At 40.3% G+C, this 25,608-nt stretch overlaps 1 protein-coding gene across 6 annotated transcripts in view; it reads left to right on the top strand.

Moving 5' to 3' along the window:
• JARID2 (jumonji and AT-rich interaction domain containing 2) overlaps nucleotides 1–25,608 on the top strand; it is a 315,799-nt gene that overhangs the window by 129,469 nt on the left and 160,722 nt on the right. The window lies entirely within an intron of this gene.

The raw sequence follows: 25,608 nt of genomic DNA, 5'->3' as shown, positions 1-25,608 counted from the left end.
TGTGGGCAGAAGTGGGGGAGAAGGGAGGTGAAAATAGAGAAGTGTGGCTGAGGTTGGAAAGAGTTTAATTTTCATCTTTGTCATTAAGCCCTTTGGCCAATGAAGGAATGGTTTCACAGTCTCTCAGTACTCTTGCTCTCTCTCTTTGAATAAGAAAGATGTGATACCTTCAGAGGAGAATATAAAATGTGGCTTTTCTGGGCTCATTCAGTGATACACGACCCTTCCTTAAATAGGCTTTATCATGCTGGGTTGAAAATGGAAAATGACTGACAGTGTTCAAGTTTCTGGGCAAGTTTGTGTTTCTCTCTTCACTGACAAAAGCTGATAGGTTTCTTTGTAGAGGCTTAGTGCAGATGCTTGTCAGCATATGAATAACTGTACATGCACTAATACATTAAAGCAACAGCTGGGTGCTTACTTGGTGGATTATTCATATTTGTATGCAGCTTCCATTTTTGACATGGTGAATCAAATTTCACTGGAGTCTCTGAGAAGCTGACTTATTCCCGGGGAGGCAGACACTAGTGGAATACCTAGATAGGGGTTCTCACAATGTGGGTTGGGACCCCTCAGGGGGTCACAAGGTTATTATATGGAGGGTCGTGAGCTGTCAGCCTCCACCTGAAACCCTGCTTTGCCTCCAGCCTTTATAATGGTGTTAAATATATAAAAAAGTGTTTTTAACTTATAAGGGGGTCGCACTCAGAGGCTTGCTATGTGAAAGGGGTCACCAGTACAATAGTTTGAGAACCACTGACCTAGATGGATGGATGGATGGATAGATACAGACTGTGTATGTTTAAGTTATTGCATCAGATAAATAACTATAGCCTCTTCAATGTGATTAAGGAATACCCTCTGACTTTTGAAGTCAGTAATAATATCAAATACTAATCTGAAGGGAAGGGTCACTCTAGCTTTAGCCGCAAGTCACTAATAAGCTTGAAGGTGTATGCAAAACAGTGTTGGCTTTCCTTTTTCTCCAGTACTTCTGCTGCATTGATCATCTGTCAAGCATGGTTTTTTTTTTTATAAAGTTTCTTACTCCATTGTGGGGGTTTTCTTTAGTCAAAGCAAAAAAAATCTATAGGCGTGAAGCACAGTAATTGTGTGTTAAGAAAGCTTTGATGGTGTGCCAGGTTACAGGATGGCTGAGGGTTTTATGGTGTCTGGTTTCTCCAAAGGCAGCATAGATGAAAACTGAGTTGGCTGGGAATGCTCTTTCAATGCAGGTACCAGACACGGAGTATGCCATAGTCTTCTCTGGCAATGACATGGCCTATGTCTTCAGAATATGCCTCACTAATTTGTTATTTTATAATACAATCTACCCCTCCACAAACATGGGTGACTAAGGATATGTCTTCACTGCAGCTGGAGTGGTAATTTCCAGCTCAGATAGATGTATGCACCCTAGCTTTGATTGAGCTAGCATGCTAAAAAGAGCAGCGTAGCTACACTAACTCAGGTGGTAGCAGGAGCTAGCCACACAAGTATGTGCCTAGGGTCTTGGACAGCATTGTACTCTGGTGGCTCGCCCATGCTACCACCCATGCTGTTGTGGCTACGTTGCTATTTTTAGTGTTCTAGTTTGATCAAAGCTAGTGGATGTTCATCTGCTGGAGCTGGAAATTGAAACTTCAGCTGAAGTATAGATATGCCCTACTTTTTTTTCTGAGCCAGAAGGGCTTCCTTTCTAATTCCTTTCTGTTAATGAAATGTTTCACTAGGTGTTCGGCTGCAGAGCTGTTGCATTTGAGGAAAAAGAACACGAGTACTTGTGGCACCTTAGAGACTAACAAATTTATTAGAGCATAAGCTTTCGTGGACTACAGCCCACTTCTTCGGATGCATATAGAGTGGAATAAATATTGAGGAGATATATATACACACATACAGAGAGCATAAACAGGTGGGAGTTGTCTTACTAACTCTGAGAGGCCAATTAAGTAAGAGAAAAAAAACTTTTGAAGTGATCATCTAGATAGCCCAGTACAGACAGTTTGATAAGAAGTGTGAGAATACTTACAAGGGGAGTTAGAGGGGCATTGCTGGCACATGATGGCATTTATCACATTGGTAGATGTGCAGGTGAACGAGCCCCTGATGGTAGAGTTGGCATCGGGTTTTGTTACAAGGATAGGTTCCTGGGTCAGTGGTTTTGTTCAGTGATGTGTGGTTGCTGGTGAGTATTTGCTTTAGGTTGGGGGGTTGTCTGTAAGCGAGGACAGATCTGTCTCCCAAGATCTGTGAGAGTAAAGGATCATCTTTCAGGATAGGTTGTAGATCTCTGATGATGCGCTGGAGAGGTTTTAGTTGGGGGCTGAAGGTGACAACTAGTGGTGTTCTGTTAAACCTCTCCAACAAAACCACTGACCCAGGAACCTATCCTTGTAACAAAGCCCGATGCCAACTCTGTCCACATATCTATTCAAGTGACATCATCATAGGACCTAATCACATTAGCCATACCATCAGGGGCTCGTTCACCTGCACATCTACCAATGTGATATATGCCATCATGTGCCAGCAATGCCAATCTGCCATGTACATTGGCCAAACCGGACAGTCTCTACGCAAAAGAATTAATGGACACAAATCTGACATCAGGAATCATAATACTCAAAAACCAGTGGGAGAACACTTTAACCTGTCTGGTCATTCAATGACAGACCTGCGGGTGGCTATATTACAACAGAAAAACTTCAAAAACAGACTCCAACGAGAGACTGCTGAGCTGGAATTGATATGCAAACTGGACACAATCAACTCAGGATTGAATAAGGACTGGGAATGGCTGAGCCATTACAAACATTGAATCTATCTCCCCTTGTAAGTATTCTCACACTTCTTATCAAACTGTCTGTTCTGGGCTATCTTGATTATCACTTCAAAAGTTTTTTTTCTCTTACTTAATTGGCCTCTCAGAGTTGGTAAGACAACTCCCACCTGTTTATGCTCTCTGTATGTGTGTATATATATCTCCTCAATATTTATTCCACTCTATATGCATCCAAAGAAGTGGGCTGTAGTCCACGAAAGCTTATGCTCTAATAAATTTGTTAGTCTCTAAGGTGCCACAAGTACTCCTGTTCTTTTTGCGGATACAGACTAACACGGCTGATACTCTGAAACCTGGCATTTAAGGAAGACACTGTCCTTCACTGGATCTGTTTAACCACCACCATTTAAAAGAAGGGTGAGGTTTTGTGAAAGGGAGAATGGTCTGATATGGAGGAAAAGATATTTAAGAATATATTCATGACACTCAATTTTTTTTTAAAATATGGCCACATACATTAATTTAAATTTAAAACTCTTACGATGTGGGGAATAAGGAAATGCAGATCATACTTAATTTTCACGAGGTTACTATGCAGTGGTGAGAAAATGTTGTGACTGTGTTGGAGAGAAATGTTATGATAGGGATAAACCTTAGAACCCCTTTGAGAGTTGATTGGGGTTGTTCAAGAGTTGTGTGGCATAGGTCCTATATGGGAGAGAATTTTGTGTTACTTCTTTTTATATGCATGAGACATAATTTTCATTCTTGGAGACCAAAAGTCAGGGACCTAAATGAGGTCCTGATTTTACAGAGATGTTGAACACTATCCACTCCCGATGACTTCAGTGGGAATCTGTCTTCAATGGGAGCTACATGTGCTCAGCATTTATAGAAAGGAGGCCCCTTATTAAGTGTCTGAATGTTGTTTTATGTACTTAAATTTGAAAGATACAGCCTTCACTCCAGCACTATAAAATCATGGTATTGCTCTTGCCAGGTGTTGCAGGCAGTGGAGAGCATCCTCCAGCAAACTGCAAAAGTCAGGTATCTGGAAGCAGAAAGCAGACTCTGATACCAGGAGATCAAGCTTCTGTGTTCATTATAGAGCAACAGATTGTCATCAAGCACTTCTAGGTATTCAGAATTCCATCGCGGGTAGATGAGGACCCCAAGTTAGATTATCATAGTAATGGTGCCAATGTCCAGATTGCCAGGAGATTTCCCAATATCTCCCCTTCTTTTTAGAAATATGACGGGCATGCAACCTATAGTGTATTTTTATCCCTAGTAAGTTCTGTGTGATGGAGGAAGGGGCAAAGGAAACATTCAATAACCTCATGCAGCCACTGTTTCTAAAAAATTTTTTATGGATTACAAATTGTTAGTCACAAACAAGCCCTCAAAAAGAATTAAAACCAGTGTGAGCTGTAGTATACATACTGTTTTGGCAGCTGGAACCATTTACTTCACCATTTTAGCTGCCTGTGTGAAAAGCAGATCCAGTAGAAATGGACCCATCTATGGGAGCCTATATCTGCAGTAGGGCTTGTATTGGTTCTACCTAGAGGAGACTGACATACAGTTAATTGGGCTGTGTGTGTATAATACAAGACTCTTAAATGAAAACATTGATGTAATTATTTTTGTTTAAAATAGTCTTTAAAATACTGAAAGCTGAATTGTATTAACGCCTCTACCCTGTCCCCATATCACTGATAAAGAAATCACAGTGGATAGTTATTTCTAAAACAAACGTTGCTTTTTCAGTTTATTGCAGAATCCCTGGTGTTTGTCTGGTCCTAGTTAGTGTTCAGTAGTTTCCTTAAGGACTGACTTCCTCATCATACCTTTTTCTTTAGCTCATTTTTTGTCCCTGTTAGTAATTAGTTTCAAAAATTATTTTGTACACTTTGCGTTTGTCTTCGTGCCCTTCTTACAACACTCCCCTCCCCCAATACTTAACCAGTAGGCATTTTAGAGGGAAGGATATAGGAAACTGCTGAAACATACTATATCAGTATGTTTATGATGACTCTAAATATTCAGAGTATAGAATGACCCACTATCCTTTTTGGTACAATATGCCTTTTGTTCACTAGGTTCTCTTCCAACATGTGGGAACAAAAAATCAGAATAGGATGTTTCTGTAAGTTGTCAGGAAACCCTTTGTAGAACTAAATGGGATACTTTATCTCAGATTATAGTAACGATTTTGCACACTGGAAAACCCAAAGGGGACCTGTACTGTGATTTTGATTATTATTGTCTGTTATTTGGATTACAATTTTAATAATAGAGACTGGTGTGTTTGGGATTGAGATACCAATTTTTAGTAGTCCTCTTGTAAGAGGAAAACTACAGTAGTTCTCATTGAAATAATTTTCTTACGTAGCTTTAAATGTGAAATATTGCTGTAAAAGAAAAAAAGATTTAATTATTGCTTGCATTGTGTTTACAAGAGTAAATTCAGAACCCTTAAAAGAGTAGCTCATAAACCAAACTTTTATTGCCTTTTACAATCCTATTTTTAGATTTTTTTTGTTTATGGTAACATTACCTTCAAAAACGATAAAAGTGCAAAGAATTTTTTTCTGTTAAGATGATCAGTAATAGTATACTATAAAGATGATGAGGTAGTCATTTTGCAGACAGCAGAAATACTCCAATGTTCATAAAATTTGTCACTAACCTTAGGTTTGTCCCATAAAGCTGATGAATGAAATAGACTCCAAATATGCTAGCCCAATATATTCTCCCAAACGTGTGTATAAACATGACCTAGTTGATGAATTTGTAAGCATGAGGATGAGTTCTGGTTGGTGTTGGGCCTGGAGATACAAAACCTTCATGTATTTTTCTCTATAAATCTTCAGTCTGCTTCTTGGTTTACTGAGTGTAGTATGCCTGCTGTTCTGGTGGAATATTAACTTTTCTCCCCTTTACAAATGTGGTTGTTAGACGAGTTCTGCCCCAAAGAGCTTACTTTTTGTGCATGCGTGTATTTGTACAGCACCTAACATAGAGGTCCTGGTCCAGACGGGTTCCTAGGTGCTACAGTAATACAAATAGTAACAATCAATATTTAAATAAAAATACAACATAATACAGCACACTTAAGGACCAAAAGGCCATTATGGAGAAACTAAATGAATTCCTCGCGTCAGTCTTCATGGTTGAGGATGTGAGGGAGATTCCCAAACCAGAGCCATTCTTTTTAGGTGGCAAATCTGAGGAACTGTCCCAGATTGAGGTGTCATTAGAGGAGCTTTTGGAACAAATTGATAAACTAAACAGTAATAAGTCACCAGGACCAGATGGTATTCACCCAAGAGTTCTGAAGGAACTCAAATGTGAAATTGCAGGACTACTAACTATAGTCTATAATCTGTCATTTAAATCAACTTATGTACCAAATGACTGGAGGATAGCTAATGTGACGCCAGTTTTTAAAAAGGGCTCCAGAGGTAACCCCGGCAATTATAGGCCATTAAGCCTGACTTTAGTACCGGGCAAGCTGGTTGAACCTATGGGAAAGAACAAAATTGTCAGACACATAGATGAAAATAATTTGTTGGGGTATAGTCAACATGATTTTTGTAAAGGGAAATCCTGCCACACCAATCTACTAGAATTCTTTGAGGGGGTCAGCAAGCATGTGGACAAGGGGGATCCAGTGGATGTAATGTATTTAGATTTTCAGAAAGCTTTTAACAAGGTCCCTCACCAAAGGCACTTAAGCAAAGTAAGCAATCATGGGGTAAGACTAAAGGTTCTCTCATGGATTGGTAACTGGTTAAAAGATAGGAAACAAAGGGTAGGAATAAATGGTTAGTTTCCAGAATAGAGAAAGGTAAATAGCTGTGTCCCCCAGGGGTCTGTACTGGGTCCAGTCCTATTTAATATGTTCATAAATGAACTGGAAAAAGGGGTAAACAGTGAAGTGGCAAAATTTGCAGATGATGCAGAACTACTCAAGATAGTTAAGTCCCAGGCAGAGTGCAGAGAACCACAGAAGGATCTCTCAAAACTGGGTGACTGGGCAACAAAATGGAAGATGAAATTCAGTGTTGATAAATGCAAAGTAATGCACACTGGAAAACACAATTCCAACTATACATATAAAATGATGGGGTCTAAATTAGTTGTTACCACTCAAGAAAAGATCTTGGAGTCATTGAGTCCGATAGTTCTCTGAACATCCACTCAATGTGCAGTGGCAGTCAAAAAAGTGAACAGAACGTTAGGAATCATTAAGAAAGGGATAGATAATAAGACAGAAAATATCATATTGCCTCTCTATATAAATCCATCTAAAAAAAGATATATTGGACTTGGAAAAGGTTCAGAAAAGGGCAACAAAAATCATTAGGACTATGGAATGGTTGCCATATGAGGGGAGATTACAGTTTGGAAAAAGAGATGACTTAAGGGGGGATATGATCGAGGTCTATAAAATCATGACTGGTGTGGAGAAGTAAATAAGGAAGTGTTATTTACTCCTTCTCATAACACAAGAACTAGGGGCCACCAAATGAAATTAATAGGCAGCAGGTTTAAAACAAACAAAAGGAAGTATTTTTGCACACAACGCACAGTCATCCTGTGGAACTCCTTGCCAGAGGATGTTGTGAAGGCCAAGACTATAACAGGGTTCAAAAAAGAACTAGATTAATTCATGGAGGATAGGTCCATCAATGGCTATTAGCAAGGATGGGCAGGGATGGTGTCCCTAGCCTCTGTTTGCCAGAAGCTGTGAATGGGCTACAGGGGATGGATCCATTTGATGATTACCTGTTCTGTTCATTCCCTCTGGGGCACCTGGCATTGGCCACTGTCAGAAGACAGGATACTGGGCTAGATGGACCTTCGGTCTGGCCAAGTATAGCCGTTCTTATAATTAATGCCCAAACCTAACTGAAGTGCATTGGTACAATTCAATATAACTCACTATCCGCCAACAAGACAATTAAGTAGATCAGTCTAAAATATTATTATGCATTTTCTGCCTCCATATCTGTCTAACTGCCAGGTCCAAAAAGCAGGATACACAAATAGTTTAGAGTTACAAATAATTTGGGATGCATTTATTTCTGACAGATAACTTTTATGTAGAATCTGTGTGTACAACCTCTGCAAACACAACAAAGGTATTATGATAAAGGTGAAGCAGAATCGTACTCTGTATATATTAGGAGTCTTTGGGGGCAGTCTCTTAAGACAGAATGCTGTCCAATAAGGGTGACCTCTTTTACTGGTTTCTAAATTAACTATGCATGTTCGAAGAGAGAATATTTACTAAGGCTGTCAAATGATTAAAAAAATTAATTGCGTTGTTAAACAATAATAGAATACCATTTATTTAAATATTTTGGATGTTTTCTACGTTTTTCAAATATATTGATTTCAATTACGACACAGAATACAAAGTGTACAGTGCTCACTTTATATTTATTATTACAAATATTTGCACTGTAAAAAAACAAAAGAAATAGCATTTTCAGTTCACCTAATACAAGTACTGTAGTGCAATCTCTTCATTGTGAAAGTTTAACTTACAAATGTAGAATTATGTACAAAAAAATTTAAAAATAAAACAATGTAAAACTTTAGAACCTACAAGTCCACTCAGTCCTACTTCTTGTTCAGCCAATGCTTAGAGAAACAAGTTAGTTTACATTTACAGGAGATAATGCTGCCAGCTTCTTATTTACAATGTCACCTGAAAGTGAGAACAGACGTTCATATGGCACTGTTGTAGCCAGTGTTGCAAGATATTTACGTGTCAGATGAGAGAGATTAATATGTCCCTTCATGCTTCAACCACCATTCCAGAGGACGTGCTGATACTGGGTTCTGCTCGATAATGATCCAAAGTACTGTGGCCTGATGCAGGCTCATTTTCATCATATGAGTCAGATGCCACCAGCAGAAGGTTGATTTTCTTTTTTTTGGTGGTTCGGGTTCTGTACTTTCGCGTGTTGCTCTTCTAAGACTTCTGAAAGCATACTCCACACCTTGGCCCTCTCAGATTTTGGAAGGCGCTTCAGATTCTTAAACTTTGGGTCGAGTGCTGTAGCTATCTTTAGAAATCTCACATTGGTACCTTCTTTGCGTTTTGTCAAATCTGCAGTGAAAGTGTTCTTAAAACGAACAACATGTGTTGTGTCATCATCCGAGACTGCTATAACATGAAATATATGGCAGATTTCGGGTAAAACAGAGCAGGAGACATACAGTTCTCCCCCAAGGAGTTCAGTCACAAATTTAATTAACATTATTTTTTTAATGAGCGTCATCAGCATGGAAGCGTCCTCTGGAATGGTGGCCGAAGCATGCAGGGGCATACGAATGTTTAGCAGATCTGGCCTGTAAATAGTTTGCAATGCCGGATACAAAAGTGCCATGCGAATGCCTGTTCTCACTTCCAGGTGACATTGTAAATTCATTACAGTAACATTCAAAATCCTAATCTAATGAATAATAGTTACAGTGCAGGTTTCAGAGTAGCAGCCGTGTTAGTCTGTATCCGCAAAAAGAACAGGAGTACTTGTGGCACCTTAGAGAAATTTGTTAGACTCTAAGGTGCCACAAGTACTCCTGTTCTAGTTACAGTGCAGTTCTACTCTGAACAGTTTTTGTTTTTATTTTTAACAAATTATGTTGGTTCCCATTTTTGTCACACTGACTGATTGATTTAATATTACACCTTTTCAGTTTAAAGATGCAATTATTTTTCTAACTGCCAAGCTCTCTGAGACTGGGCTCTGAGAATAAAGATGGGTTTTTTCTATTTTATCCATCATCACCGGTTTTATAAAGACCCTACAGGCCAAACTGTGCCCTCAGTGACACCTGCACAATGCCACTGTGTTCAAATGATGCCTTTGCAACTTCAGTTTTATGTCTGGTGACAGTACAAGGAAATGAGAGGAACCTTTTTTAAAAGACTACCACTCCCCCTATCCCCCAGTTCATTTCCCCCCCCACACACACACCCCTAAAAGTTGCAGAAAACACTGTGACTCATTACTTGTTGCATCTCTTTCTAACTATGAAACATTGTACAGACCTTTGAAAATAGCTGCTATTATACCTCTGTGTGTTTATAGTCAGTGACTCTAAAAATATCACTCTGCTACAATTATCCACTGCCAATTATGGATGATGGGGGGGTGGGGAAGATGGTATATAAATTGTAAAGTTCTAAGATCTTGAAGTAAAGGGTAACCCGAAATAATCAGTACAGTTCACTGAATATAGATAATACTCTTTTTTGTTTGTTAACTCTATTAATATGAAATGTAAAATGTACACCTCTACCCCTATATAATGCTGTCTTCGAGAGGCAAAAAATCTTACTGCGTTTATAGGTGAAACCGCGTTATATCGAACTTGCTTTGATCCACCGGAGTGCACAGCTCCTCCCGCCCCCGCTCCGCCGGGATCACAGCTTTACCACATTCTATCCAAATTTGTGTTATATCGGGTCGCGTTATATCGAGGTAGATGTGTATTTTGTTTAAGTTTTTCTTATGTATCAAGCACATTTAAGGTAGTTTTATTTAACCATTTTAAAATGCTGGTTTGTGCATTAATTGAATTTTAAGTTTCATTCAAATAGAAGTTGACAAATCTCAAGTAAAAAAATAATCATTTAGTAAAATAAACACATCATTAACCATTTTCTAACATAGTAAGAATTAAGAAACTGTTAAATGTAAATTAAGCTACATAATTGCTAAAATAAATGTCTGTAGATATAGGGTATCCTCCTGGTTAGTGGTTAAAAAAAAAAAAAGCACCAAATTTAGGTACAAATCAACATGTTTTAATGATTATCAATCGACAAAATTCAACCTTTTTTTAGGAAAATAACTGGAAATCACAAATGCAAAACAAAATTATAATGGATGATTTAAATCAAGGTTTCCTGTTTGTTGATTTAAATCAGGATTAAAACCGGTGGTTTAAATTGCTTTGATTTAAATCCATCAATCCACCATTGCCCACAACAGAAAACAAAAGTGTATTCCAAATCCAAGGTAATATCTGCTTCAGTTTACTGCCTAAAACATTTTTGTTGGATGCTGTCAGCAGCACAGGCCTCTGTAGTCTAGGGAAGAGCAAATTATATTCTGTTCTGCCTCCTGTAGCAATAAAATTGCCAGCTAAATTCAGACTGTGGAATCTTTTTATAGCTGATGTATGCAGCAGAAATAACACAGCTTACATTTTCAGCTACGTGAGAGAGCTTGGAGTACTGTCAGAAATCTTATTCTCCATCAATTTCTGTAGTTTGTGTGCTTGTTTTAGAAATCAAAACAAGATATCCCTTCTTCTCTAGATTTGCTTTCTGACTACTGTTATGCTGTCCATTCAGTTCTGTATCTGAATATGCACAGGTTTAGCATACCTTGAATTAATCCTACAAAGATGTTTGACAGCATATATATAATTGCTAGATAATCTGACTAGTTACTCTTCCTGTTATAAAACCTAACACCTGGGTCTGAAAAACACTCGTTCCTTTGGCAGGCAGATAGGTCTGTTTTATACAGATTGTAGGTGACTGGATTTCCTCAGGATATTGAAAATCAGAAAGATCTGCTTAGAGCATCAGTCTTCAAAATCCGACAACTTGGGATCTATGGAATGCTTTCTGGTGAAGTGTAGAGAACTGGCTGGTCCCATGGTGCTGGCTGCTTTTCCTTATTCCCACGTGCTAAATTGCATTAAAAGAAGCCAAAATTACAGTAAATGCATAATAAAGTAAACAGTTGCTACAGGGGTGTTATGGGATTGCAAATGGGAGAGGAGGTGGTCCACTACAAAATCTATCTAGTAAGCTGCAGTTCACACTATGAAAAAGGTTTGAAGTCCCCTGTTTTAGTGTATGCAGAGCCGGTCCACAACATTTTGGCATCTGAGGCGGGGAGCTCAAATGACACCCCCATACCCCCTCACTTGGGCCAAAACTTTGAAAGGTCTCAATTCTGCCTTCTTCCTGTTCTACTCCTCTCATGGTACTGCTTTGCTAATAAAGGAGAACTAACAATTTAAAATGATTTGTTCAAAAATTTTAAGTAACACTTACATTTACTGTTCAGGCGTTTGAAAGTTAACTTTTTTTGTCTGCATAGTAAACACTGGCATTTTTATCTGTTTGAATAATAAAAATGGTGCTTTCTGTGCCTTCTTGGTTGCAAAGATTTGAACTGCTTCCTGAAGATCCACAGTGGGGGCCAGCTCATGCTCTATTGAGATGGTTGCAAGGCCGACCAGCCTCTCCTGTGTCATTGTGGAGCACAGATGTGTTTTTATTAACTTCAGCTTGGAGAAGCTGCGTTCTCCACTGGCAGCTGTTACAGGAAGTGTTAGAAGTATGCGCAGAGTAACAAAAGTATTGGGAAAGAGGGTGGTCATCTTATTTGTGCACATATATTCCAGAACAGCCTTTGGAGTTGATCCTGCTGAAATGTATCTTGAAAGGGCTTTCAGTTCATCACCTAAATCACTTGCATCAATATCGCGCATGTCAATACTGTCTCTAGTGCCCTTCATTGCTGGTGTAGGTCATCTTCAGGTATAGTGAGGAGTTTTGGAATATCATACAACATCCAAAATATACTGCTATGTTCCTTGAGCTGCATGAAACGTTCTTCAACTGACTGTATTGCACAATCTAGCACCTGGTTAAAGAATTCAACTTTGAATTGTTGTTTGAGGTCTCTTATGGGATTATTCCATGCCCCATAATCAAAATGTCGTCTTCTTCGGTGACTTTTGTATTCTTGAATGGGTGGGAAAATACACCTCTACCACGATATAACATGACCTGATATAACACTAATTTGGATATAACATGGTAAAGCAGGACTCCGGGGGGGGGGCTGCACACTCCGGCAGATCAAAGCAAGTTTGATATAACGCGGTTTCACCTATAACGTGGTAAGATTTTTTTGGCTCCTGAGGACAGCGTTATATTTGGGTAGAGGTGTAGTTTCAGTGTGATGTTCCTCTACCAACTTCTGTGCACTCTTCAGAACGTTTTGAAATCCCTCATCTGACCGGTAAGACTGTAGGTATGACTTTGCTTTGTCCAGTTGTTCCATTGCTCCAGATATATCAAGGTCAACACCTTGGAGTCTCTTGCTTACAACATTTATTTCAAACAATATGTCATGCCACAACACCAAGCCACACAGAAATTTGAAGTTATGTTTCTGGTGATTCCATTTCCCTCTGCCACTGTTCTCCCAGGAACAATTCCTGTCATATGGCATTATCCTCCATAATAGCAACTATGGCATCATCTATCTTCCCAATTTGGTGTTTGATAGGCGTTATCACCTCCACTCAACTTCCCCATCGTGTGGCACTCAGTGGTTTCAGTGTTAGAGAGGATGTTCCCAGATGATGCTTCAAAATTTGCCACCGATGAGTTGATGCAGAGAAAAATACATAGATGTTTTGAATTACATTAAATTCAGCAGCCTCACTAGAAGCTGATGCTGCATCACTGCCCACCAAGTTCAATGAATGAGAACTGCATGGGACAAAAAAAGCTCGAGGGTTTAACTCTTGCATCCGTGTTTGCACTCCTCTGTTCTTTCCTCTCATGTTGGCACCATTACGTAGCCCTGACCTCTCATGTCAGCTATCGCAATTCCCGTATCTTCCAGCTTTTTAAGAATCACATTTGTCATACCAGCTCCTGTAGTATCATGAATGTCAATAAATTCTAGAAAATGGTCTTTGACAGTCACCGTTGTAGGGACATTTTCACTAGGTTCTGTTACAAAACGCACCATTAAAGTTATTTGTTTCGTATGGCTGATGTCAGGTGTGCAGTCCAGAATAGCAGAGTAATATCTTGCTGACTTCATATCTGCCACAATCTTCTGTTTGACTTTTGTTGCCAGTAACTGTATGATCTCATTTTGAATTGTTTTTCTAAGGTAGTGGTGTGTGTACATTTCTTGGGTGGTGACTCTTCTTAGATGATCCTAGAGTACAGCATCAAACTCAGCCATCAGCTCCCCAGTTTTAAGGAAGTTTCCATTGTTTGGCACATACAGCTGATCTGAAGTGCAACGCAGTGCTAGGTTTTGGGTAGCAAGCATTCTCACAACTCTCTCCTTTCAGAACCTTTTGCCAGTAAAAAGAGAGTGATGCAATCTTCTCTTGATGCTAATCATCTGCGGTGGCTTTTAACCTTAGTCTCATCTCAGGCTGTTTCCACCTATGGAATGCTCTCTGGTGATTTGCTGCCTTCTCATGGCATGCCAGATTTCTAGCCAGATTTTTCCAGTCCTTTTCTTCCTGTAGAACCCAGTGTGGCTGGAACATTAGTCTGGAAGAGTTTGCAACAAAAACAGTATGCAACATTCTGGATTTTTGAGCACATAAGCCATGACCTCTCCACTTTGTCACCATTGGGGATTTCACGCCAGTAATATATTGGATGAAAACTTCTATTTTCATTGTCTTTGGAGAACATAAAGTTTTTCACTTGCTGTGGCCCATGCACTACAAGGACGTCCCTCAGGCTACTGCTCAAGTGGGTCCACAGTCCTGGATCGTCTAAACTTAAGGAACTAAACTCAGCAGCAGCTGTTTCTTGCGCCTCCACCACACTCTTCTCTGATCTACACTTTTCTTCAGGAATGTGCATGGTTACATCCATTTGAGATGGAGATATGGATGCTGCAGTAGCTGCCAGGTCACCTGCACTCTGACTAACTGGAAGATCAGGCATCTCCTCACCACTCACATCCTCAATGGGGCTGGAAGGCTCACAGTCAACATTTGTGTCTGTGTATCTCAGGAGAGCTCCTTCCTGCTTAGATAGACAAGCTTCATTTGCTTGCTTTCTTTTTCTGAATGCTGCCCCAGAGGGGTGTTTTCTTCTTTCACTCATGACTGCTGTTCTGTGCCAGCTATAGTGGCTCTCAACACTCAATTGAAGGGGACAAATAAGCAGGCTGGTAGCAGGGCCTGAGTGCAAGAAGATATCAGCGTCTTAACAGCCTAACTGGCTCCTACTACTTCAGTTGACTGCCTGTTCTTCTCAAGTGAGTTCAGGGAAGCAGCAGGAAACGGGAAGCTCCCTGAGAAGCTGGTGTTAATCAGTCCAGGCTCCTGGGGGTGCTAGAGAGGTACATAAGAGGCTCCTCCTCCTTTCTCTCCCTGTAGCTCCTGTTGCTTTCTGTTATTCCCTCTCACCTTTTCTCCTGCTTGCCTGTTATGTCTCTTGTGCCTCCTTCCTCCAGCACAGCACTCCACCATCTCTGCGCATCTAGAGCAGAGAGAACACATATGCACCAGCAGCAGACACAGTTTTCTACACTCTGGAAATCAGTTTTAATTGCACTGTTAAACAAGAGAATACCAATTGAAATGTATTTAATATTTTGGATGTTTTTTACGTTTTCATATATATCTTGTATTCTGTGTTGTAATTGAAATCAAAGTGTATATTTTGATTATAAATATTTGCACTGTAAAAATTATAAACAGAAGAAATAGTATTTTTCAATTCACTTCATACAAGTATTGTAGTGCAATCTTTGTCCTGAAAGTGCAACTTACAAAATGTAGATTATTTTTGTTGTATAACTGCACTGAAAAACAAAACAATATAAAACTTCAGAGCCTACAGGTCCATTCAATCCTACTTCTTGTTCAGCCAATCACGAAAACAAACAAGTTTGTTTACATTTACAGGAGATACTGCTGCCTTCTCCTTACTTACGTCACCAGAAAGTGAGAACAGGTATTTGCATGGCACTTTTGTAGCCAGCATTGCAAGATATTTACATGCCAGATCTGCTAAACATTCATATGCCCCTTCATGCTTCAGCCACCATTTCAGAGGACATGCTTCTATGACGTTCGTTAAAAAAATAATGCGTTAATTAAATTCGCGACTGAACTCTTTGAGGGAGAATTGTACGTCCCTTGCTCTGTTTTACCCACGTTCTGCCATATATTTCATGTTATGGCAGTCTCAGATGATGACCCAGCACATGTTGTTGTTAGTTTTAAGAACACTTTCACTGCAGATTTGACAAAACGCAAAGAATGTACCAATGTGAGATTTCTAAAGATAGTTACAGCACTCGACCCAAGGTTTAAGAATCTGACGCGCCTTCCAAAATCTGAGAGGAACGAGGTGTGGAGCATGCTTTCAGAAGTCTTAGAAGAGCAAGTATGGAACCCGAACCACCAAAAAAGAAAATCAACCTTCTGGTGGTGGCATCTGACCCAGATGATGAAAATGAACATGCGTTGGTCCGCACTTCTTTGGATGGTTTTCAAGCAGAATCCGTCATCAGCATGGACACATTTCCCCTGGAATGGTGGTTGAAGCATATGAAACTTTAGCATATCTGGTACGTAAATATCTTGTGACGCCGGCTACAACAATGCCATGCGAACGCCTGTTCTCACTTTCAGGTGACACTGTAGATAAGAAGCTGGCAGCATCATCTCCCGTAAATGTGAACAAACTTGTTTGTTTTAGCGATTGGCTGAACGAGAAGTAGGACTGAGTGGACTTGCAGGCTGTCAAATTTTACATTTTTATTTTTGGATGCAGTTTTTTGGTAAGTTCAACTTTCATGATAAAGAGATTGCACTACAGTACTTGTATTAGATTAATTGAAAAATACTATTTCTTTTGTCTTTTTACAGTGCAAACACTTTTAATCAAAAATAAATATAAAATGAGCACTGTACACTTTGTTTTCTGTTGTAATTGAAATCAATATATTTGAAAATGTAGAAAACATCCAAAAATATTTAAATAAATGGTATTCTCTTGCTTAACAGTATGATTAATTGCGATTAATGTTTTTAATCACTTGACAGCCCTAAATTATATACCAAATTTTATGTTAACTTTGTAATCCAATCTTTAACAGGAGTACTGTTGATACTCTATTGGCCATCCAACTGCCTCAGCGGTCTAGTGCCAATGGTCTAACCTCAGGACACAAAACAAAGGACATAATAGATAAGAGAATAGGATGAAAGATGGGCAGGAAAATAGAGTACATTCTTTTTACTAGGGTAAACACAAAATAAAATAAACCTAGCAAGTAAATACAAATATTTTGAGTCTGATTATACCTGAGCTTGTTTGATACAATTTTAGGAAGTACCTTGGACAGTCTAAAGGAAAATGTATTTTGTGAAACAGTGTGTACAGAAAAATGTATTTTGTGAAACATTTTACACACACACGTGCACTCCTTATGTACATGATTACCTATGATTGAGCTTTTTTATTTTGAAATTAGTTTTTTTCCCCTCTCCCCTTCTCTCTCCCTCTCCTTAGGGCTTTTGCACAATGCTGCACTTTACGCAATATTTCCAAGGTATGGAGAAATAAACAAATTTTCAATTTAAAAAGGTTCTTAAAATACAGGCTTCTCCCGTTCTCCTCCCCCCCCCTTTTAAATGGAGTATTTTAGAAATGGATGACCATATACAAGTGTTAAAATTGTTTGTTGATTGAACAAAATATTCTTAGTCATTAGGCTGTGTTTAATCAGTGCAGATGTCATGTATGCTATAAACCTATGCAAGTCCAACACATGTAGTAAGGTGTTTTTTTTTTTTTAAAAAAAAAGTACAATTTAGTGACAGATGGTTATAGCGCTACAGATGGGCACAATGAGGATTATTACACGTTTCCTGACACAACTACCAACACACCTTATTCCTGACCCTGAAGTTTCCTCTACTACCTGTACTCCCTATTTTTGAGCTTCTCTGGAGCCAGAGATTGCCAATCAACAAAGACTATGTGATGCTTTTTGCGACATGAACTAGAGTCTGAGTACTACAGTAGATTGATACTGCTAAACTAACTTCAGCATCTAATCTACACTTGAAGCCGGGATTTCAACACTGTGAATGGCCGGCTACCTGCTGGAGTAACTGGTTGTGTAAGGAATAATAATTTTCATGTTACTATTCTACTAAATAATTAATCCAGATTCTGAACTAATTACTCCATTTTTAAAAACTAATCAAAGTAATCATTTTAGACTAACTGATTTTGGCCCTTTGTGATAATGAGACCTTATTCTCCCAATGCCTGGGAATGAATATTAAAAAGCCAAGTTCTAAATGCAAGAAAATAAACATGGAATAGGACAAAGGAAATGTTTAATCTTGGTGGTATGAATTACACCAATATAATAAACATGCATGCAGTTTTGTCTTTATTGTATGGTTAGCTCAGATTCTGGATCAAAGACCAATAGGATGTCCATTTCAAGGATTTATTGATCAAGCTATTATTTTTGGCATTCTTAATTATCTGGATTTTCATATTTTTTCCTTTTAAGCGAATTTACCATTTGTGAAAGGCATCCAGTTCATAGCAGTGTACACTAAAATCTTTCATTTATGCACAGAAGAGGATACAGAATTGGTGGGGCAGTGCAAGATCCAGCACAGTGTCTTGTCCATGTGTCCCAGACCAATTTCCAGGCCTTGAGAGTAGTTGAATTTCCCTGGTTATCAATTCTTTTACCTCCATGTCAAGATTGCCATTAAAGGTCTAATTGCAGTTTGGGCTGTGTGATGTTGAGACCGGTCTACCAAGAAGATAATTCCTTCCACATAAGCCACTGAATGGACAACATTCATTTCTTTCTTTGCTCAGAATTTCCCATGCTTTGTTCAGTATCAGGTTGTGAAAGACTCCACATGTTAAGTAGGGTTTTTTCTTGTGTTCTCTAGTCTGGCTACATGCTAAAATGGAAAAAGGGGGGAGCTGGAAGGAGCTTGGCAGGAACATTCCTCTTAGAATCCCACAGAGGAAAGAGCTGGCAAAGATGGACTTTGTGCCTCCGAGCTCTGTTATGATTTGGGAAGCCGGGAGCTAAAAGCCAATCATTCAGGTTCTGTTTTTCTCCTAAAGGGTTTGGCCCAATCATCCATTCTAACTTATGCCTTTTTTGATGCTCGGACCACAGCACCTCTTCTGTCAGTTATTCCCACACCTTTCTTGCATCACTGAGCTCTAGTCACAGTTGGACTTTTGAATCCTCCAAGTCTTTCTGTCCCCTGGGATCTCTACACAAGCAGAAGGCAGAGAGGTAAATCGAAGCATGACTTGCTCCAACTCATCCAGTTCTCAGGAGCTGAGAGTGAGAGGGTGTGCTGCTGGAGGACTGAGGGGCACAAGCGTTATCAGACACCAGGAGGAAGGTCCTATGGTGAGAATAAGGAAGGTGTTTGGAGGAGGCCATGGGGAAGTAGTCCAGGGAGTTGTAGCTGTCATGCAGCTGTTACAGGAGGCACTATAGACAGCTGCAGTCCACAGGGCCCTGGTCTGGAACCCGGAGTAGAGGGTGGGCCCAGGTTCCCCCGAAACTTCCCAATTGACCTGGACGGTGGGTTCTCCCAGAGGGGAAGGTCTCTGGGCTGTTCTCCAACCCACACGGTGAATCTCTGAGGCAAGAAAATCCGCCAATAAGTGCAGGACCCACCAAGTTAGAGGAGGAACTTTGTCACAGCAGCTATTTATGATTTTGGTTTCTCCTTGTTCACTGCACACTATTCAAGCCCTGCTCCAAAGACAGAATTACTTCATTTGCTTTTCTGTAGAACTCATCACTGTAGTATCTGAGTGCTTCACAAATAAGTGAATTTATTTTCAGAACACTCTTGTGAGATGAGGGGGATATTATTATTTCCATTATACAGATGGGGAACCAAGGTGCAGAGAAATTATGGTCAAAGTAACTATTAATTGTGGATGCCCAGTTTGAGATTCCGAGGACCTGATTTTTTCAGAGTACTTATCATTATGTAGCACTTTATATGTTCAAAGCACAGCTCCTATTTCATTTAGTTAGAGCTGGAGTGCTCAAGGTTTCAAGTCAGGCACCCAGAAAATGAGGATTACACAATTAGTGAAAAGTTTGGTTTAAGAGACCAGCATCACATAGGAACTCTGTGGAAGAGGCAGGGGTAGAATCCCATTTTTCAGGGCAGCATTCATCTGCTTTATCTATGACACCATTCTTTCTCTTCCTACAATCCCCAGCCTCATTCACCGCACGTCTTCCAGCTTCTGAGGTAGGCGTCCTACAGACATGTCTCCTTCACAATCCTGTTTCATCCCCAGAGCAGGTCCATTCTGTGCACTGAATGAGGCAGGGGTCCTGTGGGGGAAAAAAATAGTATGCAATCATGTAATTGGATTAGATCATAATGCACATTCACAAGGGAGCTGAGTTAAGTTTGCATAGCCAGTCCTAGTCTCTGCTCTTGGCTCCCAGTCTCCTTGCCATGCCAAATGCCAGTCCCTCCTCATTTCCTGAAGGGTTTATGAAAGTGGTGGTAGCGTAAATAGCAACTCTGAGACAGGAAAGGGTCCGTATGTGCGCTTTCCTGGATGACCTCCTTATCCAATTCTCTTCATAGACAGCACTGCCAGTAAAGGTGCTGCAGAACCACGGTATAGTGACAGTAAGTTAATGCCACTGACCCTGCCTTCATACCAAAGATGAACTTCAGCCTCTATAAAGCATAAAGTAAATAGTCCTTCCATCCTTCTGCATTACTCATTGCATCCAAAGCGAAGTGGTGGCATACTTTGGATGTACACAGAGCCGTTAAAAGTATATAGTCACCCCACAGCTCAGTTTAGAAAGACATACTTTTTTTGTGCTTTATCATCTGCATCAAAGGGAAAGAAGTCCTCAAAATCTTCCACTTCTAGGTGGCTAACCTATTGTATCTCAGCAGTGTACAAGTAAAAAAATATAAATCCAGCCTCCAAAATTAGAGCTCACTCCCTCAGAATTATGGCATCTTCCTGAGCAAAAGATTATATGCCTCATATGAGGAAAGTTGTAAAGCAGCCACCTGCTCCTGTGTTCATACCTCTTCTAAATTCTACAAGGTGGACACTGTCGTCATCCTCTGGTGTTGCCTTCATTAGATGGGTGCTCCTTGCAGTAGTGTCCCAGTAACTCGCAGGAAAGGATTATCCCCTTTCACGTCTGTAGGTAACTCTCTATAGTTACCCTCCCAAATGGATATAGTTATGAAAATCGCAATGTCCTGGATCTATAGACTGAACTGCAAGAAAGAATAGGGAAATATATCCATGTGTTACCTCAAAATTTTCTTTCTACGAGTAACGAGATCCTATCCACAGATCCTATCCACCCTGAATGGGCAGTTAATGGGGGAAAGATGTGGCATTATTAATTGACACTCAGTTTGTTATTCATTGAATTCTTTGCTCTGCAGGAATATTGTTCTACTTTTCCTTATCAGTATAGAGCGGTTAGATATTTCCTGAGTTGTGGAAAGGTCTCAACTGGCAGTTTCTCCAAGATGGAGCCACACCTCCCCCACCACTGATTGGTGGGTTTGGTTTGCCTCCAAGGCTACAAAGAGCAGAGATCTAATGTTGTGGAGCTATAGATTAAGGAACAGTTAAAATTTCCTGTTCCACACAACCTAGGCACAGCAGGATGGTCATCGAGAGCTTAGGACAGTCTCTGTTCACAGTTCAGGTGACTGGACCTGGATCCAGAACCATCTGCAGCAGCCCAGCAGTTGTAAGGAAAGTCTTGCACAGCCTTGCTAACATTTAAGAAATATCTGCTGTGAGCTTTTGCAAACTGTGATTTTTTTTTTTTTCTTCAAAGTGATTTGGCCAAATGATTTCCAGTCAGCTTATGTCCGTATTCTAAGTAGTCAAGGTAATTATTACAGTAAGTTTAGAGAACTTCAAAGAAATGCTGCAAATACTGAGGTAACAGTATCTGTTTGGGTAAAACTGACAGTTTTTGAGTACAGACGCCCCCCGATTTATGCAATTGTTCCGTTCCGGAAAGCCTTGCGTAACTCGAATTTTGTGTAAGTTGGAAACGTATACCTGTACGTTACGCAAAAATTTCCCCAATTGAAAATCCTATTTCTGGCTTATGGAACTTTTCCCGTAAGTGGGAATTTGCGTAAGTCGGGTCTTGCGTAAGCCAGGGAGCGTCTGTACCACCATGCTGTGTATCTCTCTCTCTCTCTTTTCCCCCCGGCATGCTTTCCAGGCATTGGTACCACAATTTGTTCTATTTCTGACTCTGCAGTTACTAAAAATAGAATTTTACACTATGCTTGACTAAGAAAATAAGAGCTGGTACATTCCTCCTTTCCTCCAGCACTGCAACGGGCCATCCTCTCATTTTAATTTCAACTCCCTTTTCTCCCTATGCTTTTCTGCCACAGAAATGCAGTTAAAAACAGGATCATGGATTACTGAAATAAAATGTACGTGCCCTTAAGGTTGCCTTCCTTGTTGCCATCCCATTCTTTTTCCCAGCCCCCTCGATTTATTTCTTTTTTCATCATTTTCAGTCCCTCACTTTATTCAAGATACTTAAATTCCTGAAACTGGAGGTTGTACATTTTGGCACAGTCAGCTGAGCCATCTCTCCTGCTGAAGAAGATAAAGTTTCATGCAGTTAATCAGTTGGGGACCAGTCTTCCGGTGGAGACCTTTTTCACAGCCCTGGTAGAACTCCCCCTGCTGCGTTTGGTTCCTGCACATGTGACCTGTGTTCTCTTAAGCTTGCTCTGGCCTGAGTAGACTGCCTCAGTGTCTCTTTTTGGCCTCTTTGGCACACATCCTGGGCAGAGAGACTGTTATCCTTTCATGGAAATGGGACCAGGCCCCCAAGACCAGTGCTGACCCCTAAAGACACCCCGGTTGCCTGAGACACTTTCCCAGAACACCAACTTTGTTGGCAATGTGATTTACCACATACCTCTCCAAGGACATGTGGTAGTTGAAACATGTAACACACTAGCTTTGCAAAGGTTTCTAACAAAATTAATCTTTACTTTAGCTACAAGAAGCAATATATAATAAAAGACCTATACATGTTTCTCTGCCAGCTTCCTCAAGAGAGATAAGTGTTCTTTGGGATCAGGTCAGAGTCTTTTAAGGAGTCCAGGATCCTTCCTATTTCCCTTCGCTCCTGCGCCCTGGATTCTCTTCCAGTACATTGAGTCTCTTCTCATTCCTGCAGCCAGCCTTCTACTTTTCTTCCCTCCCGTTCTCTTTAAATTGCCTGGTGAGAGACGCTTTTCTTCTTAACCTCCAGTTCCCATTGTCAGCTGACGCCTAGTAAGCCTCATCAGGTGATTAAAATGATCTTTTAGTTACTTAAAGCAGTGGTCTCCAAAGTGGGGTGCGCAAGACGATCCATTGGGGGGCACGGCAGGAGGAGGGGGGAAGGGAGGAGGGAGGGAGCGAGTGGGGCTGGAGGGGAAAACGCCGCTTCTCTCCGGCCGCTGGCTGTGCGGCTGCCCCTGCTCCTCCTGAGTCCTCCGGCCCGTGCTCGCAGGGCCACATTCCGAAAGGGGCTTTAGAGCTGCAGGCCAAGGCCCTGGGGCCCCCTCAGCCCAGGGCTCTGCAGCCCCTAAACCCCTTGCGTTCTGGTGGGGCGGGGGGTGGGAGCTCCCAGAATTGTGGCCATGGGGGCGGTGCCGCGCTGCGCAGAGCCACCTGCACACCCCCTGCACCAAACAGGAGCTGCCCCAGGTAAGTGCTCTGCACCTCCTGCCTGCCCCAGCCCTGAGCCTCCTCCCGCACCCCCACCCTGAGCGCCCTCCTGCACCCTAACTCCCTCCCAGACCCCGCACCCCCACTCTGAGCCCCCTCTCGCACCCTAACCCTAATCCAGACCTTCGAATCGCTGTATCACAAAGTATTAAACCAAGATTTGCAGAAATAATGAAGCATATTCAATCACATTGCTCTCACTAAAAATATTATTATTGATAATTTTTTGTGAGCAAAAAGGTTTTTTGTACTGTTAATAAATAAAATACAATAAAAATATTGTAAAAATGTTTTTCATCTTTATCTCATCCTTTTTTAAATTCTATTTTTTGTATGTTTTATATTGTACATAATATATTAGTATAGTAGTACATGTATATAATTGATAAATAAATAAATATACATATATTGGAGGTGCGTGCTCAAAATTTTTTTTACTGATAGGGGTGTGCGATCAAAAAAGTTTGGAGACCACTGACTTAAAGAACTAGTTTTCTTGACCTGACCACCTCCTTTGTCTGAGGGGCTTCCATTTAAATAGATGACGACTAGGGTTTAATAACATTCCATTACTAGCCTTGTGTCACCACCTTGTGGAATTTCAGTCCAACATGGAGGTAAAAATATAAGAGGAAGCAAGCAAGCCCCTCATTCAAAATGGCTCTTGTAGTCAGCCTCAGATATAGAGTCCCCACTGTCAAACAGTCCATGAGTTGAACAGAGACAGATTTCCCAAATCATCACACCTTAAACTGTGCATCAATGTTTCTGTCCATAGTACATCCATGTATACACTGAAGAATTTTAGGAAAAACCTATCAGGTTTAACTTGCACAGTGGTCAATATACTGAAAGCTGCTGGAGCTTTGGTTACAATAAGTCTCCCACTGCTGCTAACACCAGCTTAGCAGAACTCATTGGGGAGCTATCAGACTTTTTCCCCCACTAAAATTCCCTAATGAAGTCAAGGACTGTATCTGAGACTGTCAGCTACAATTATGTTGAAGTCCCAAGACTACCCCCCACTGCTGATGTGCAACAGATGCTGCTGAATCAGTTCTGAATACATTCAGAGCTGTTTCAGAAACTGCCTAAAACCTGTTTGGGTTTCAGAAACATCAGAGCATAGTTTGGTTCTGACTTGGGAGATAAGTTTTCAGCAGCAATTTAGCTGCACCTGTTGCTGATGACCATTGTCAGCAACATTTATATTCCTTAGTGCTGTTTCCCTGTTGAATATATTAAGGGATTTCATCTTAAAATTGTTTATAAGACTCATGGTGTGTAAAATAGTTCTAAGAAAAATTCCCTTTCCATGCTATAAAATTATGATTAATGCCCTCTTTCTGTGTTCTTCTCTTTTTCCTATGGCTTTTACCCCTTCTCTTTTTCTGTTATTGATGTCTCCTTTTCTTTTAATCAAAAATGGGTGGATTCATTCTCACTTCTATTTCTATTTGTCTTTTCCCATTCTTGGTATCCCTGTTCAATCTCCTCTCTTTCTAAGTTTTGACATGTCTCCTCTCTTTGTGCATTGACTGTACTCCGTTTCCCCCTTAAACATACGGTCTGCTTACTTAATTTTACCAAACTTTGTGGGGAATGCCATGATATCTGGGACACACTGTTACAGCCTTGCAGATCGTAGGCTTTCTGCAAATTTCTGAATCATCTTACCTAAGTGAGAACAGGCTGGTGTTAAAATTCGGAGAGAGTCTATAATAAGCACATGCTGGCAAGAAGCATCAGCTTGTTTTACCAGCTCAGTTGGAGCACCGACTGTACATTAATTCCCTAACTTACAATTAACTATATTAGTTCCTTACAGAAAATGAAATTTATTTTCAAATACTACTTATTTTTGAAATCTCAAAGAAACATAAGGCAGTAAAAGCTCTATTCTGCTTTCATCCTTCAGAAGCAATCCCTATCTCAACAACCTGACCTACATTCTCTTTTTGCCCTTTCCAAGAGACCATGTGTGGATTTAAAGTCCCAGAAGGGAGGTAATTTTTTTTTTTTTTGGCATTAACCCATGAAGTTTGGCAAAAAGGTAGTGCAGCCTTCATGTCTTCAATAATTATGCACTTTATTTCTTAATGTTTCTCTATTGCCTACAAGGAATAGTTAATATCAAGAAAAAATGAAATTGAAAAAGTGATGTGCACCCTCATTCTCATGCAAACTTACTATTTTCATGTAGCCATCTGTTGCCAAA

Source organism: Chrysemys picta, chromosome 2, assembly GCF_011386835.1.
Source record: "Chrysemys picta bellii isolate R12L10 chromosome 2, ASM1138683v2, whole genome shotgun sequence".
Lineage (NCBI taxonomy): Eukaryota > Metazoa > Chordata > Testudines > Emydidae > Chrysemys > Chrysemys picta.
The sequence above is the reverse complement of the archived record's forward strand: the minus strand, read 5'-3'. Positions and strand labels throughout refer to the sequence as shown.